The sequence below is a fragment of the Patagioenas fasciata genome, chromosome 8 (assembly GCF_037038585.1).
Source record: "Patagioenas fasciata isolate bPatFas1 chromosome 8, bPatFas1.hap1, whole genome shotgun sequence".
Taxonomy (NCBI): Eukaryota; Metazoa; Chordata; class Aves; order Columbiformes; family Columbidae; genus Patagioenas; species Patagioenas fasciata.
The window spans coordinates 22,433,264-22,450,651 of NC_092527.1; the positions used below are offsets into that span (position 1 = coordinate 22,433,264).

General features: G+C 47.2%; 1 protein-coding gene and 1 long non-coding RNA gene across 2 annotated transcripts in view; one reads left to right on the forward strand and one right to left on the reverse strand.

Moving 5' to 3' along the window:
- Positions 1 to 17,388, forward strand: part of SEC31B (SEC31 homolog B, COPII coat complex component) — a 255,192-nt gene that overhangs the window by 101,021 nt on the left and 136,783 nt on the right. The gene's annotated exons all lie outside the window — the stretch shown is intronic.
- LOC139828499 (uncharacterized) overlaps positions 1 to 17,388 on the reverse strand; it is a 65,029-nt gene that overhangs the window by 1,563 nt on the left and 46,078 nt on the right. Inside the window, exon 3 of the long non-coding RNA XR_011740177.1 lies at positions 6,889 to 7,004. This is a non-coding gene — a long non-coding RNA (uncharacterized lncRNA). The remainder of the gene's footprint in view (positions 1 to 6,888; positions 7,005 to 17,388) is intronic.

Consider the following 17,388-nt stretch of genomic DNA (forward strand, 5'->3'; position numbering starts at 1 on the left):
CTGCTGTGTGATGACTGATGCTTTTCCATCCCAGAAGTAGCTGCATTTCAGGAAACATTGCCTCCATATTCCTCCTTGTCTTGCCCAATGGATAAAATCGATTGTGGAGATGCCCAGGCTAGCTTCTTTGTGGCAAGAACACAGCAGAGCTGACAAGGATGGAGCTGTGGTGCGTTATACCAACCCCTTCATTGTCACACAGCCTTCGCTCTATGAAGCCCTGAGTCCTACATAAGGTCTAGATGCCCTACAATCCACAGACCAGGGTCTTTGTCTTTCTGGCAGCCATGGGCTGGGGGTACTGGGAGGATGCACAGCGAGAGGAGAGGGCAGGCTGGCATCAGATGGGAAGAGGGAGGACTCACTGCCGGGCTTGACCCGTGCCTGTAATTTGTAAAGAGCATTTTTACACCAGATCAATGCTTTCCTCAGCATTTTAATGCACCCCATTGGTGTCCTTAAACTCTAATGATGCAGTCTGTGAGAAGCTGCCATTTATTACCCACAGATGGGGTGATAATTATTGACAAGATTGTAACTAATAATTAAACCCATTTGCTCCTTTAAACAAGTTGGTGTGAATTATTTGCAGAGAGTTCTTTAGCAGGCCCATGGCCACTTCCACCGTGCAGTGATGCTGCCCTGAAATGGGCCCGCCACCAGGGACCGAGGGAGGCTGCTGGTGGAAACTGGGCTGTTCACACCCCTGGTGGGAGTCCTTCCTCTCCAGTTCAGTGTGGGGCTCATGCTTCTGGTTGTGTAAGAGGTGTGTGAACACCACCATGCTCCTACCCAGTCCTGAGGGCTGTGCCTTCTGAGCCCAAGCTCCTGCCTGGTCAAGGGACTAGCCCTGGCCCTGCTCAAGGGTCTTGAGTCAAACTTGGAGCCACGGATGGAAAAATCTCTATATGAGAGCTTTCCTTTTCTTCCTCAGTATCTTAAGCCTACCTCTTCTGCAAGAAGAGCAATAGTCGCATATTCACCATTATAATGTTTATTATTCCTCAGGTCAAAATCCCATTCTCATCCCAAAGCAAAGATGATGGGATGGAATGGGGGAGGATATTTTCTCCATACTTTTATTTCTTTGGGGAGCAGAGAGATTGTAAAAGGACTGTTTAACCCTCTGTAATGTGATGGGGTGCTCTTATGGTGCTGTGGACCAAAACATCAGCTACTGCCTAGTATTCGTGGTGGGTACATGCAAAGGAGTGAAGCTCTAATGCTGGGGGCTAGCATGGAAGTGCGCAGGGGGACAAGTGCTGCTCTGCTCACCATTGCAACGGGGCACTGGGCAGATGAAAATGTGAGCAGTCCTGCTCTGTGCAGCTGGGCATGGTGGAGGTGGGGAGCAGGACAGCATGTGCTGGCTGGCGTGAAGGCTGGTGGGGACGAGGTAGGGCAAGCAGAGAGCAGCTTCTGCAGCACCACACCGTTTGGAAGCCTGCCTGGGGGAGCTGCCTTCCCCTGGTGTACGTTCTGAGGGAGGGTGTAAATCTAATCTCAGTGCTAGGGTCCATTAGCATTAGAGGGGAGTACTGTATATGCATTCATTCCCTGCTCTCACCCCTGGATGACAGAGTACCCCCCTATGTTGTCTGCTTTAGCACAGAGAAAAGTCTGCCCATTAATTCTCCAGCAGCGGTGGATAATGCCATCGTAAGTCTTAGGAGCCTATGAATTTTGTGAGCATTTTACAGTAATAAATACCCCACACTTGTGCATATAATGAGTTGTGTATCCCTCAGTTCTGCCCTATGATCTATCTGTCCTTTTACAGAGATGGGTCTGGTTCCTTCCCTTGCACTCCTGGTTCAGTACTGGTGTGGCTTGGCCCAGAGGCAGGAGATCAGGATGTGGCAAAAAGATTTGTGTTAAGGGAAGGAGAGATGTGATTGTGGACCCAGGGATTTATTGTACTTGAAGTGGAAACCTGAGCTGAGAAGCTGAATGCAAAGCAACCAAGTTGTCCTGAACAAGTCTCATTATGTCTGTGCTGTCTGTGCCATCTCACCCTGTTCAATGTACTGGCAGCAATATTTCCCCTATTACCACCCCCCCACCCTCCACCGTATATACTATATTGTACAGGCTATGAAAAGACAGTAAAAATTTATATCCACAGAAGTTTTTCTGCCTACTTGATTTTGTCTGTGGTATCTTGCACCTTCCCCTTCTTCAGTGAAAAAGAGTATGGGAAGACTAATAGCCTCACATCTACACATTGTAGGATTTTATCCCTCTTTTCTAAAAACTCCACTAAAGCCTCACAGGAGCAGAACTCACTGCGCAAAGGTAAGCAATCACCTCGCTGTCTTAAACCTACTGAAGCCTGGATTCAACAGGCAAGAAAGTCAGGCTTTAGGACTCCAAGTACTGGGTCAGAAAGACTGTGGCCACATGACACAAATGCTGATCTGATGTGAAGCTGTTCTGCTAATTCAGATCCTTTCAGGGAGTGCTGACAGGTTAACTTCTCCTGGCAGACTCAATGTGCATTCGGTATTATTTGACTGTGACTCTGACTTTATACCTTAAAATATCACCTGTCATCCCCCCCAGAGCTTGCAGAAAGCTGGAATAAAATTGAAGCTGGCACAAAAGCTGTGCAGCGTGTGCTCTGGATAACTTGGTAAGATGTGATGCTGCAAGTTTGCCTGACCTGGGTCAGGTCTGTACAGCTGGCTGATCCTAAACCATGCACATCTGGCAGCAGCATCCGCAGGAGCGTGGCTGAGGCCTCAGCCCCATCAAAGGATGCTCACACTGTTAACTGTAACCATCCTGTTGAACTCAGAGGGACTATTTACATGCTCTAAGTAAATCACAAGCATAAATCTCTGCAGGATCAAGGCTGCAGAGAAAACTAAGAGAAGATGCTGAAGAGGGGTATGTCAAACGGAGCTGTGGTCAAGAGCTCGCTGAGACTTAAACATAACATTTGAGAAAATGGGTCCATTTGTTTCAGAGGCATCCTGAACATTGGCATGTAGTAATTCTGTAATGGATCCATTTAACCAGTCCTATAACTATATCCTTAACAAATATTTCTTTTAATAGCACTTAAAGAGGGAGTGCAGGCAGAGAAATTTTAAAGCACAGATGCATTATTGCTGAGTTCCAGTTTTGAGGTCTTTCAAAGTACCAAGGTAATTTTTCTCCAAATTTAGTTCAATATTTAACAAATCAAGTGAGATCAGGAAGCAACCTGAGGTCAACATTTTTAACCTGAGTTGTTTGTTAAATTGTCCCAGCTGTGTAATAACAAACAGAACAAGTGCATGTTGTATTCAAAGGTAATTCAAACAATCCTTGGAAACTTCATAATAAAATCAGTAATCTGGAGAGCAAGACTGGAACAATGGAAACAAGGAAGAAGCCTTTCTGTGGGAGATGGGAAAAGCTTGCAGAACTGGGATCTGGAATCAGAAGAAAAGTCAGATTTCAACCTCAGCAGTAGTGATTAAGTACATTAACTCTAGTAATTGTTAATGAGCGTTCAGCGTGAGACAAACCAAATTGGCATTTGTACAGAAGCAAGATGGTCAGGTTGCATCCAACCCAAGGCAGCCCGGAAAGAGTGAATGTAAACCACAGAACATGGAAGCAGCACTCTTCAAAGTGTTTCTCAGACTCACGGCAACCTGCATGGTGGCTGCTGGAGGGTAAAAAGACCATTGGGACTGCGACCCTTTGGATCACCAATGTTAAAGAGAGGTCTTCTGGCACAGTTGGGTGCCCACTTTCATAGAAAGCAGGTCTTTGCAGCCCCCCTATTGCCAGAGCCACCTCTGCTTCCTTCTCTCTAGGATCTGAGAGTAAATGCTGTGCTTCAGGTCACTCCAACAATTGCTCATTGTGGTTTAGCAGGTAGATGTTAATCAGGCTGTCCACATCACAAAACCCTTTGCAGATCACCAGCAAGGGCTCTCTAGGCCACCAGTGGCCCACGGTCCTGTTTCAGGAGCAATGTGCCATAATAATGTATCCCTAACCATGCTTTATACCAATAAGTAGGCTATAACCCTGTCAAGGTGTGCTGGTGACTCTATAAACCATGAGACCTGAATGGTCAATGGTCGAGTGGTTTAAAGCTGTCACCAGAATACTGAGATAGCCTTATAAGCCTTGTGCTGCATGGCTGGGGATACATTATTCACTATAATATATGGTAAGAAATACCTGCGCAGGGTCTGAAATGAACTGCTTTAGCCACTAGCCAGCATGGCTAGTGATCAGGGAAATCCGTCAGCATTTTCATGTGCAACGGGAAGCAAAAAGAGATAGACACCGGGGGAGGAGAACTCGTCTTCTCTGTGTAGAGAAATTGGTTTCCGTGCAGGTGATGGAGGGTGAGTAGAGCCAGCTCCTGCCCACAAGCATGGCTGAGCCCTTCACTGGGCTTGCTGCAGCAGGGAGGGAGCACCCAGGGCTGGTGACCTTCAGAGCTATGCAGCTCCATGTTCCTTCCCCAGCCTGTTCTTCTGTTCTGTGGAGGACCCACAACGACTTAGGCTGTCAGTTCAGAGCTGCTCAGGGAAGGCACGTGGGAAACCAGGTATGAGGCTCAGCCTGGCAGCAGGGGCATGTGGGCAGCAACCAGGGGTATTGTGCGAAGGACCATGGTCTGGTCATTTGCCAGATGCTTCTGCTTTCTGGCTCACATCCAGTGTCATGTGCATCATGGGTGAAGGTCTAAAACTGATTAAGATAAGTTGCAACCCAGTAGAAGAGTCAGAAACAGGGCTGAGGGGACACCCACACTAATGAGGAGAGAGGTGGGTTGCCCTGTCCCTACCAAAAGTGTCTTGGGTGGCACCAAGAAGCAGAGGGATGGAGGTGTCTGTACATAAGTACAGGCAGGCAGATGGCCTTATGGCCAGGACCTGGGGCTCTGAGAGGGTATTCTGGGTGACTTCATGAGAGAAGCCATTAATTCTTCATCTTCCTCACTCCAGCCATAGCCATGTGTGGGTTGCTGCAAGGGTGAGGGAGGAGAAAGCAGGGGTAGGTCTGGGTGAAATAGGGTGAAGGGATACCCTGAATCAGATGGCCAGCATATGGAAGGGGTGACAAGGGCTTTGAGGAGGCTCTGGAGGGGTTTATGACTAAACCTCTGTCACCAACAACCTTGGAAAATAAAAGATTTCCCCACCCTGACAGCCTATGCTGCTCCAACCACAGGAGACAAAGTACCTGAGAGCATGTCCATGTGAGTACCCTTTGGTGTCAGGGCAGGGGGGAATTCATTAGGAGGTGGGAGGGGCAGGAGGAAATCCCTCCTCCTGAACAACAGATGGAGCTAAAATACCTGAAGGGCTTGGCTGGCTTTATTTATTGTATACATATATACGTACATATATATTTGTATGCATAAATACATATATATATATATATATATATATATATGTATCCCCCCCAGCCTTTATTGGTCTTTATCAGGAAAGGACCCAGGGACATCCTTTCCCCCCACAGCAGCTGGAGACAATAGTGCCCCTGGGGAGGACACGGGGAAGGGCCCTGAGCTACCCGGGATCAGTAGCTGGGAGACAGAGGCTGTGGTGGAGGAATCCGGGGGCTCCGAGCAAAGGGCTGGTCACCCCCTTGGCTCACTTGTTATGTTAAGGGCCCATCAGCGGATCAGGGGCCATGGGGTGCAGGGAAAACAGGGGGACTGGCTCTGAATGCGGCCGCCCTGGCATCCTTCTGTTCTCCATATGGGTACATTGTCTGGCCCCCTCCCTCTGTGCTGCCTCTCCTCTCCCTACTGCGCTCACATCACATGTTGGTTTTCCTTTTTATTAAAACCCTCGGAGCAGCCAGCAGGGTGGCGGGCACCAGGAATTTGTGAAGGACAGTGAAGGATGAAAAATAAGTTTATGTTTGTTGAGTGGAAGCCGCATATCTCCATCCCCCTCCCTGACTGCCCTCCTGGCTCCCTGCCTGGGCCGGACCGTGCCTGGGGACAACCAGATTTGGCAGCTCGAGCGGAGGAGGCAGCAGCCAATGCAGCACCGGGGAGGACAGTTTCCCAGGGAAGCCTGCCCCATCCTGGTCACCCCATCCCAAAACTACAGTCCTCCATTGCATGCCTAATCCGGACGGGAGTGAGGTGCTGCTTCCTACCATACCCCACCACAGACCAAAAACGTTAAATAAAGAGTTCCCCTGTAACACCCACCTCACCGCAGTGCTGGTCCCATCGTGCCAGTATGGGTAGGTCAATGGGCTCTCCAACCAAGGAGGGGGTCTCTGTCTCACTCTGTCCAGCTCTCCGCACGCCCCGTAGTTTCTAGGTTTTTAGTCTGTTTTAAATCCCAGTTTCTTCTAAAACAGGCACTGAATAAGATCTTCTTACCCCTTTTCTGTGCTACCCAATTTCTTTCTTTAAGCAAAACCTGTTTCAAAGAGTGCTGTGCCCCAGAAAATGTTTCCTGTGTTATCACCCACCAGAAAGTAGTGCAAAACACATTAAAAGTCTCTTCTCCAGTGATTTTTTATATTTGATGTCAGTGAAGATAAAACTAATGGTGTCAAGCAATGTAAGGAAGGGGAAGATTAAACAAAATCTATCCCCTGCAAAAACAAAGCAATCAATATAACATTATCCTGCCGCAGTGGTTTTCAACTTGCTTTGATTTGTGGATCCCTAGAAAATCTCTCATGAAGTCTCAGCACCCCCAAAGAAAATTCCCAAGCCCCAGCCACCGGAGAGCATCAGTGACATTGCTTTTCCCACCCTTCTTACAATGGGTCCATGTTCTTTCAGGAATCTGCAGACCAAAGGTCAAAAAATACCGTCCTGCAGAACACCAACTCAAATGTAAATAAGAATAATTAAATAGTGAGCTTGTTATTGTTATTGCAATGCTCTCAGATCTGTCTTACCTGGAGAATCTACTTTGCCACTTCTGGAAATCTCACACAGGAGCTTGCTTCATCACTCTGGTCCTGTCTTGCAAGCCTGTCTGCTGCAGCAAAGAAATATCAAGTTCCTCTGTTCGCTACATAGGAGAAATGCAATAAATTATAGATGGCTAGAAGATTTCTGGACATGTTTTGCTCTTGCAGGAAAAACCCAACAACCATAAAAAAAGCTATTGACCAAACTCAAACCAAACTTTAAAATCTCTTGTTTCATATTTTTGCCTCTGCTTTGTGTCCTCTCTTTCTTTTTGCATCTCTGACTTCAGTCAAACATTTCTGCTGGAGAGGGAAGCATCACCTGTTTTTAACTGGCCTAGTACAAGAAAAATAGGAAAATAGCTATAAAGAGGGTTTGGTGTTTAAGGTACAAAATATTTTGTTTCTATAGGCCACATGCTGACAATGTTATTGTGACACATGAAAAGTTGAAAAATTCAAGGTGAGAAATTTTAAAACTGCAAAACTTCTTCATAATTTCAGTTTCGTGAAAAAATGGAAATATTGCAGCACCTATGCCTGAAACTAAGGCAGACAACATTCAGAAATAGTGCAAAAAATGTCAAAACAGAAAAGCTGTGTTTTTTCCAAGTTGTTCTACAGATCTTTAAAGATGCTGCTCCGTGAAATAATGAGTGGTTCATTCACCAACCCATCAGCTTGGGAAATATATGCAACACTAATTCATTTGTTTCCAGCTAATTGCACTTTCATTTCCTCCTCCTATCTTTGCAAGGCTGTGCATGCGAGGGTTTGCAGCGGTGCTTCCCAGGCATCCCCAGTACCCAAACCCATCACGGGGGTGCTGAGCCCAGCTGGGAGGCACAACCACTTACTTTGCTTGTTACGTTCTTCTGGGCAAACAATATTTGGGACCCATAGGGCTGTGGTGTGCAGGGACTGGCAATCAGTCCTCTTATGTTTTATTCCTGGCTTCTGTCATTGACATGCTGTACAGTTGTAGTCAAACAAATGAACTTCTCTACATCTTAGTTACCCTTTCTGTAAAATGAAGGTAATAATATTTATCCAGCTGGGATGCTGCAAGGAGTAATTAATGTGTACAAATCACTTTGAATTCCTCTAACGAAGTGCAAATTGTATTAGTCCCCACAGAAACTGGTAATAGGTTTGTGTCTTCCTTCACTGAAGGTCTGACCTCAACCCCCTGGGGTAATCTTGAGGAAAAACTCTTCCTACTATTTGTATTACAGCAGCTCATGAGGACTTGTCCAAGGCCAGAATCCCCATTGTGCTCAGCGCTGGTTGTTCATACAGTAACACATCCCCACGCTCTAGAGACCTTATATTTAAACTGGGGAAAGCTGGGAGAAAGGAAGCATTAACGCTATTCAAAGGTAAACACCCAAGGCACAGAGAGGGAACATCTTGCTTGTAAGTCTATGAACCAATATATGTTGTTTTCAGAAGATCGTCACCTCAGATTGACTTCCCAGCTCTGCTGAATTCTCAGCTCTCTTGGCTGGACATCAATCTATCTCATTTTGGTGAGTGACGAACCAACCAGATGACAATAGATGGACCTTGCTTCTTATGGGATGCTTGGAGAGAGCAGTATTAGGAGTTCGCAGAGGGAGGACACAAAGTGGCTTTGAGCAGGTTAAGTGACCACTGTTCCTGTTCTATATCTCATGCTCTTTTGGAGACTTGGACACATTATGTGTTCTGATTTCTTAATACGTTCAGGAATCTTTCTGCTATGGGAAGAGAGAGAGCAAGAGAATCTAAGTAGTACTGGTTAAGTTGGTTTTGTAAAACTTTGTGAATAAACATATTGGCAAATTTGGATGTACCTTCAACCATTCATCTAGCATTTGTCATGTTCTTTTTTTTGGCTGATGAAACTGTTAATTTCTTGTTTCTGCACCTGTACCTTGAATAGAGCAGTAAGTTGTTTCCCAATTAATATATTGGATTTTTTCATTTTTCGACTGCTGAAATGGTCCAAAATTTGATTCCATTTTTAATCTGAGATTAGAAATCAGTTTAAATCATGCCTTTTCTGAAGGAAAAATAGAACATAAAAAAAAAAGTGTGTCACAAAATTCCCTGCCAGTGCCAAAGATGGGTTTATGATACCGGTCACATTCTGGTTTTAGTTATAAAATACTGCTCTGTGAAAAGCTGCATGTTTCACAGGCACTGCTGATGTTTCACAGAGACCAAAGTCAACTGTTAGCTTCCTGGCTTCCTGGTCCTCAGATGCATGGCACTAAGGTCCTTCTGACGCCAGTATCCAGATGGGTCACCAGATTTTCTGGGAGAAGATCTCACCGTTTTCACTACTCCTGCTCTCCCAAAAGACCTCAGGCACTTATATAGATGTCCAACCAGCCAGAGGAGCCCCTAACCCCTGAAGGCACCTCCTGCTGGTTTCAGCACCAAGGAGGCAAGCTAAGGGTATATGACCCTTAATAATCTCACTGCCAATGGGATAAGACAAAGGATACATGTTGGCATTATCAGAGAACTGGGGAGAAGATGACAGGGCCAAAGCCTCTGATGGTGTAAATCCTACCCCCTCATGGATTTTACAGGACCATGTTGATGTGCACCAGCAGGAGACTTCAGCCTTTAACACACTTAAGCCATGAGCGCCCTTAGTGGTCAAGCAATCACATGTTGGAATGGAGCTACCAAGAGAGAGGGCACCTTTCCTTGGGAGATCCCTCCCAAGCAGCCAGCAGAAGCCGAGCAGGACTTCCCTTCCTCCCCTTCCTTCACCTGCCCACTGACTGCCCGTCTCTCAGAGCCGGGGTGCCTCCTCCACCACCGATGCTTGGCTGGAAAACTGGGAGCTGTTCATAGGCAGTATCCAAAGATGTCTTTTTGAACATAGCATGTGGAAGGATGGGAGCATGAGGGGAGGGGGTGGGGAAAGAGGAGAGGTACAGACACAGCACTCCTTGGCAGTGATTTATAGACTGGGTCAGGCACAAATTGACTCGTATGCAAGAAATGTAAATGGAATCGAGACTTTTGATGGAGAAGCTCATTTTCAGACTTAAACGCTTTAGATTAAACACACTCACACACAAATGCTGGCGGGGAGGGTGTTTTATATAATTTACATTACAAATCAATTCATTATCCACAGAGGCAGGTTGCACTGATTTTCAAGGATCGGAGATTTGATGAAGAGGATTCATTTCAAGAAATAAACCTTTTAAATTAACCGCAAGATGAGGGAAATTTCTTTATTTAAAAAATGCACCAGCCCCTTCTTTGTTTCTTTTATTACTATTAATATTATTTTCCATCCAGCTCTGGGTCATTAAGGAGGGTCCAGAAGTCACAGATTGCCTTTCTGAGGGAGGAGAGCTGAGAACTTTGAATGTCACACATTTTATCTGGCTCCAAACCCTTCATTTATTGCAACACAATTTGTTACCTGTGTTTGGCTCTGTGCACCATTGTGCACTGTGCACCAGGACTGATTTAGCAGGGAATGTCCTTTCCACCTTGAACCTGAGAAGGTGAAAATCCCTTGAGAAAGGGATTGAAAAGTATAATGAAGGACAGACTTCCAGGTACCTCAAATGGGAAAGTACCATCTTTGAGGAAGATTCTTTCTTGCTTCCTAAACCATTGGGGTATAGTTTGCTCCCTTCCAGTCATTCCTGGCCATGGCACCCATGTAGCTCCCCAAACAGCTCCTGCAACCTGGCTGCAAATGTAACCTCCCAGTTCCCTGGCATCCTACCTGGCTGTAGCACAGAGAGAGGCAAAATGAGGGCTGGAGCCTTCTGACTTCCATGAGAAAACTATGGGGTTTTAGATACTTTTTGTACCAAAAACCAAATGAACAAAAGCCAATCCTCTAGAAACACAGCTGCTCAACTAACTGTAAGTGACCACCTCAGTTGTGTGGAATGAACCTGAGCCAGAGGCTCTTCACAGGTGATGCCTGGAAATGGGCAGCTTTTGCATCCTGAAGACATTCCCGTCCCTCAGGGTTTCAGCGAGCCTTCCCGATCCAAACCCCCTTCTGGGGGTTTTCTTGAAGCTATCCTCCTGACAGGATGGTTGTGGCCACTGGTGAGACCTGAGATGGGAAGGGCAGCACCTGCCCCACCTGAGTGTCCCAGCACAGGGCGGGCGGGCAGGCAGCAATTACCTGAGCTGGAGGGGAGCCAAGACACCGGGGTTAACAACTCTGATCTTGTGAGAAAAAACAGGCCATGGGATCTTTAATGACCACAAATGGCTAAGACCTTCACTTTATATCTCTTCTGAAAAGCAAGCACGCACATTTTAGCAGGGGAGCTTTTATTCTCATGCGGATGGGGTAGCCAGCACAGTGTCCTCTCCCAAGCGCATCCAGACCTGGTCAGTCCAACCACACAGAAGAATAATGTGAAACATGTTTGACCTTCACAACTTTCCTTTACAGACCAGCAAGCTAAAACCCTGAAGGAATTTTCCTGAGTGAGTTTGTCCAAAGCAATGTTCGCCACCTCATTCAATATTTGCCTGCAAAAAAAATGCCAATTATTGAGAGACAGTCCTGGCTGGGCATCAATAGGCAGCCAGGTGTGAGAAGTTGAAGAGAAATACATCTCATTAATGTGGAATTGTTTTTAGGTTAATAATCTTGCGTTAATTTTCCTTTAAAATATTGTCTTTGACCGTTAAATGCTCGCACTGTTATAAAAAGAACGTAATAAATGATCTTGAAGCAAATTCTCCTGCCAAATGTCATAATTTATTTGCATAATTAGCTCTTAATTTTAATTCAATATGCAAATCCACGCTTCCTTTAAATTGCAGCAGCCTGTTTCCCGGCCCTGGCTGCCATGAATTTATTGTGAGGCGGCTGTTTGAAAAGGCAGCTTCACTGCCTTCTGGGGATGGCTGCCTGGGGGAGGGAGTGCCCACCGCCAACTCCAGTCACTTTTTGTTTGGGTTTTGTTTTGGTTCGCTTCTTATTAAGTTGGACCTCAGCCTGCTTCAATCCCTGAGCATCCCCCTCTTCCCCCCAACAAGTCCTGTTTCTCTTTGTCTTCCTTCTGCATTCTCTCTCTCTTTTCTTTTACTCTTTGGAGAAGACAATGTTGATCCTCCATGTTCCCTGCCCCTTGCTCCCCCATGAAAGGCTCTGGCTCAAGTCAACCTGGCAACTGCTCTGCTCTCCTCCCCCACTCCAGCTCCCTTTCCCCAGCCCTCCCTTGCTACACGACAGCCCCTTGCTCAATGCCTTTTTACTGTGCCCTCCTCCTCCTGGAGGAAGATGAGGAAGAAAGGCTTGGCTTCCCCATGGGGTTTCATCCCCCAGTATCCCCGCCATGGCCAGAGCCCCTGTGGGTCACCAGGATCCCATCTCACCTCCCTAAATGTGCCCCCATGGCACACTGGACTGTGCTCCATGCTGAGCCACCCCAGACCACTGGGCTTACGGCAGGGGAGCCTGCAAGCAGGCAGGAGAGCCTGGGGAAGTCCCCCCTACTGGGGACCAAGCCTGGTTGTTCCCCTACAGGATTATCCACAGCCTGCAGAGCCAGAGCAGGGGTGCTCACCTCCCTCGCTCCATCCCCAGCACCAGTATCCCTCTGTGCCTCTGTATCTGATGAGAGGTGGGAGATCAGACATCTCAGGCATCAGCCCACATCCAGGCGTGAGGTGCAGCTCTTGCCCAGTGCTCTGGGATGCATGGCCAGCTGGCACCAGGCACCAATCCTCTGCTATGAGAAAAATATCCAAATAAAATAGCTCACAGGTTTCTGCCCCTTCCCCCCTTTCCCAATTTGTAACTGAAACAGGACTTCAGCAAACACAAAGTCCCTCCAGGTAGAGAACTGTGGGCAGGCGGCTTTGAGAGGAGGACAAAGAGATGTCCAAGGGATAGGTCCTGCTCTCCTCTGTCCTCCTCCCTAGCTGACACAAGTGGCGTAGCCACACTTGGCCAGTGAGGAGCCTGGGCACTGCTCCTGGTAGCTCGCTCGGGTAGACGTGGCGCCATGAGAGCCAAATCTCTAGAGGTTTTTAGGTACCGTGCCTCTTTGATGATGACCAATCAGTGAGAGCTGTAGGTGCTGCACACTTCCCTCTGCCTTTGCATCCCAGGATTTGTCCCTGTGGCATGAGGAGCAATACCCAGAGACTCCTGCCTTTGCATTTCATGGCACTGGGAGAGGAGTGGGACGAATGTGTGATGGAGTAATGTGAGCCAAGGGTTTCACACACAGGTTAGGGAATTAAGCAAAAGAGATGAATTAGCCTAGACAATAGGAGATCTTTTTCACTGGGGGAGTACTTGGGGGAGAGGGAGATAATTAAATGTTGCTTCATCAAAGCGGAGGCAGTTTGCAAGCTGCTCTCCCTTGTAACTCTATCGTGTTCATCTCCCAGGACAGACCACGAGGGCCAGCAGCCATCCCCTGCACCAGTATCGGGTGCCCTCCCTCCCCTGGGAGCACGGGGAGGGGATGGGGGTGTCTTGGTAGAGGGATGGGCTGGCTCTAGGAGGAGGGTTTCGGTTGGGGGCTGTAGGAAGTAAAGGGTGTTGGTATCTCGTTACAGGCCTTAGATCTCTGGAGGGGAAAAGAAAAGGGGAAAAAAAACCCCCCAAAAAAACAAACCCAAACCACAGCCCTTTGTTAGAAATGCTGTCTGGGAAGGAAGGAAGGAAGAAGACAGGAACAGCTCAAATTCAGTCCTTCGATAATTGAAGCTTGCAAAAGAATGAGAGTGAAGGGGAAAAAAAAAAAAAAAAAAGGGCTTTCCCTCCTCCCACCTGCTCCCAAAACAGGGCTGAACAGGGCTGTCTTCCGTGGGAACAAAGGGATGTGGGGAGAATGGGCTTTTGCTTGATTCTGCAGTGGCTGGGAGGGAGCAGCGGGACAAGCATGTGGCCCTGCAGATGGGAGCCCCTCATCAAAGCCAGGGACAAAAGGGGAGGAAAAGTGTCTTTCTGTTTTACTGTTCATCAGAACAGGACTCCAGCTTCTTGATTCGAGGAAAATTTTGCAACTGAAGACAAAAACACGTATATTCCAAAACTGAGCAGAAAGAAGCTAAACCCCTGTGTTTTCTGCTAAGCAAAGTAAAGGAGAAGGAAATCCAGCTGCTGGGCAACCCACAGATACTTCCTGCCATGATTTGGCTGATCAGAGCCTCTTAAAAAAACACATGTAAAACCAGTACAATCTGGAATTTGATTTTGCATCACCACAGAAGCCTGGGGGAGGTCTCGGGGGCTCTGTGGGGGCAGGTGAAAGGGAGTGGTGCATGATGTGGAAAAGGCTTACCTTGCACCCACCTGCTGCATGTCTCAGGACATATATCTCATATATGTCTCTGGGTTTAGTGATGCTGATGAAGACCAATCAACACACACTCATAACAAACTCTTAGCAAACTCCCCCTTTTATGTGTCCAAGGAGTTGTCCTTTTTTTCTTTCCTCTCTTTACCACCTCTACTACTTCTTCCATCATCAGGCCTCAAATGGTGTTTTTCCCCAAGCGTCCTCTGCTTTTCCAGCTGAGAATGATGCTGCTGAAACCTGGTCTGGCAACGAGCATGTGGAAGCTGTGGCAGAAAGGTTTTACTTCCAGATTTACCTATGGCATCGAGCAAAGCCAGTCAGTTGCTCTTCTGTGCCTCAGTTTCTTCACCCAATAACAGCATAATACGCTTTCTGGGTCTGGTAAGTCTCTTGAGAACCTGAGGGAAGCTTCCAGCTCCTTGCTGACAATGGCAATGTGTAACAGCCTCTTGTCAGTTTTGTGCTCCACCAGATGTCAGGGCAGAAAGGATGTGGCTCCCTGCCATGTGGCACCACATCTCTGTGGCTTTTTGATTCCTTCTCCATTCAGAACTGCAGCTCTGAGATCCCAGCTTTTACACCTCAGACCCCAAGGGACCGGGGCCTTCACAAGTGTGTGCTGTGTGTCACGGAGATGGGACACGTGGCTTGATGCAGATGCTGGGGAGTCACTACCATCCAAATGTGGGGCTGCTGGTGGAGGAAGCATTGCTCTGAGCTCCTGTCTGCCAGAATGGAGCTCTGCTAGGATAAAGATAAATAACCCCCCCCTAAAAGCTCAAGAAACAGAAAATAAAAGAGATACAAAGAGACCATTTTAAAACAGCTGATGTCATGACTCCTGGAGGCTCATTTTGCAAGGTCAGCATCACCAGTTTTGCAGTGTTGCTGTGGGGTGACACCAGCTGACTGTTGCACTGGGCTGGAGAGAGATGGGAGCACGCTTTCTGCCCTGGCCGCAGACCTGCTGGCTGATTTTGGCTCATCATTTACATCTCCAAGGGTTTCTTTTCACCTGCTTGGCCCATCTACATCAGGGGTTTTTTGAGTGGAGGTGATCTTTCACTTGCCTGGGACAGCCTGTGGTGGGATCCGTTTATCATCTGGGATCTCAAGGCTCTTTGGGAGTGCAGCAAGAGGCAGTTTTCCAAAGGCTGATGAAGTCGTGTGCCTTGGTTGCACTGTCTGAATGAGTAGCCCTGTTCTGCTCTCAAACTGTGTCCCCACTCCTAGGGACCAGGGATATTTGCATCCTTTAAAACTAAAGGAGGGGAAATACCCCAAATCTCTTTCCCCACCCTGCCTGATTCCCACAGTCCAACCTGGTGCAGCTCAGTGGTTCCCTGGTGCTTGGTGCCCTCTGAGTCTTCACACTAGGAGGGCTCAGGACATGAGGCTAGTCAAGCAATTGGATTGCCTTAACACGCCTTAGTGCTTTATAATACCTGCCATTCTCCATGGTTGAGTCTGTTTCTGATGCTTGCCATATTTGAGGGTTATACTGCCGTGCTTTCCATGGTCTGCGCTGCCCTTCTGCTAAACGCTGCCTTCTGTCTTGTTTAGTTAATGGTTAACATGGTTGCCATGTCCAGCCAAGGCTGGCCCTGTGGCTACCTCTGGGGCTGGCCTGGCAGGAGGGGGCTGGCAAGTACTTCCCCAGCTCCCCAGGAGCGTTCCATACAACGCCTGTGGAAGTGTACAAAGTGTCAACCTCAGCGTAGTTTTTAACCTGGAGTGATAGCTTTACTGATTTGCCACTTTACTACTCTTGTTAATGAATTTTTAATCTTCTTAATGACATTAAACACGGAAAGTAATTAAGGAAAACAAGTTTGAAACTGCTGACTTAAACCCTTTATTCAGAACTATTTAATGTAGAATTAATTTGATTTTGCCCATTATTCAAATGAACACATTACCTTCCTGTGCATTGGCCTCTTTTCCTTTTGTGTGTATGTTTTGTTTTATTAAATATATCATATACTGCTTTGTCCTTTTTCCTTGGAGGTAACTAGAATGTTCCCCGCTCCCAATGACAGGAAGGGTTAGCCTTCAGCATCTCTCAGGGGTCTTGTAAAGTCTCCCTGCATCAGAAGTTCAGCTGTGCTTGGGAATGGAGGTAGCATGCTTGAAATACCAAGTTGCTATCACCTGCTCCATCAGGAGAGAAAGGAGCTTTGGTTCTCAGTGAGAGCTGCTGGACTGCATCCTTAGCATGGGATGTCACATCTAATGCAGGGGCAAGGCTACACCAATTTAAATCAGATCACAAGGCCTCTGCAGAGCAAAAGGTGATGTAAACATCTGGGGAAAGTAAATGCTCGGCTTTGTCTTAGAGTGGAAGAGAGACCTCCTTTGTTGACATCACAAGCTAGACCCTTTATTTCCACCTTTCTTAGATGTTATTGGCTCTGACCCACATGTACAAAGACAGCAGATGTTCACCTGATATTGCCCTCTTCCAGCTGATCTTTCCTTTCTCCAACCTGGCCTTTATGTAGCTACAACCCTGCCACCACTTTGAACCGTAGCATCTGGCCTTGTGGGCCTGTTTCCATTGGGATAAGGACTCAGTGTTATTAATCAGCTGCATTCCTGTGGTGATTTTGCTAATTTACTGCGTGATGTCTCCCAAATCCTGCTCTTCCAAATGCTGGGAAACAATCGTCAATAAGTTCTTAGCTGTCAAATGTCTCCAGGTCTGCCCCACCAGCAGCTTCTGTGCTTGAGAAGCTCTGCTTGCACTCTGTGTTGTTGTTACAGCCCCTTCTACTTCATCTGAATTTGCTACCTGATCCCTTGTATTTGAGAACAGTGGAACCCCTACAAGTCCCCTGGATTCATCCTCCAGTCAGCTCAAAATCCAGCTCTGCCCCAGGCAGGCATGGTATTGATTTGATGGCAGGAGCATACCAGATTCCAATGCCAATCGAGACTGAAAAGGGCAACTGGTCCTCATATCCGGAGGTCTCTCATCATCTTTGCTATCAAGAATCCCGTTCCAGCATTCCAATGCATTGTATAAATAAGCCTTTTTCTCTGCAGCCACCTGCCTGGCAGAGTAGGTAATGTCAGTGAAGCTGCACAGGCTGGTCTGCTTGTGAAACTATGAGAGTTGTCCAAATAATTGTGTGCACACGAAGGATTGCTGGATAACAGAGTCAATTTGGGGCCATAA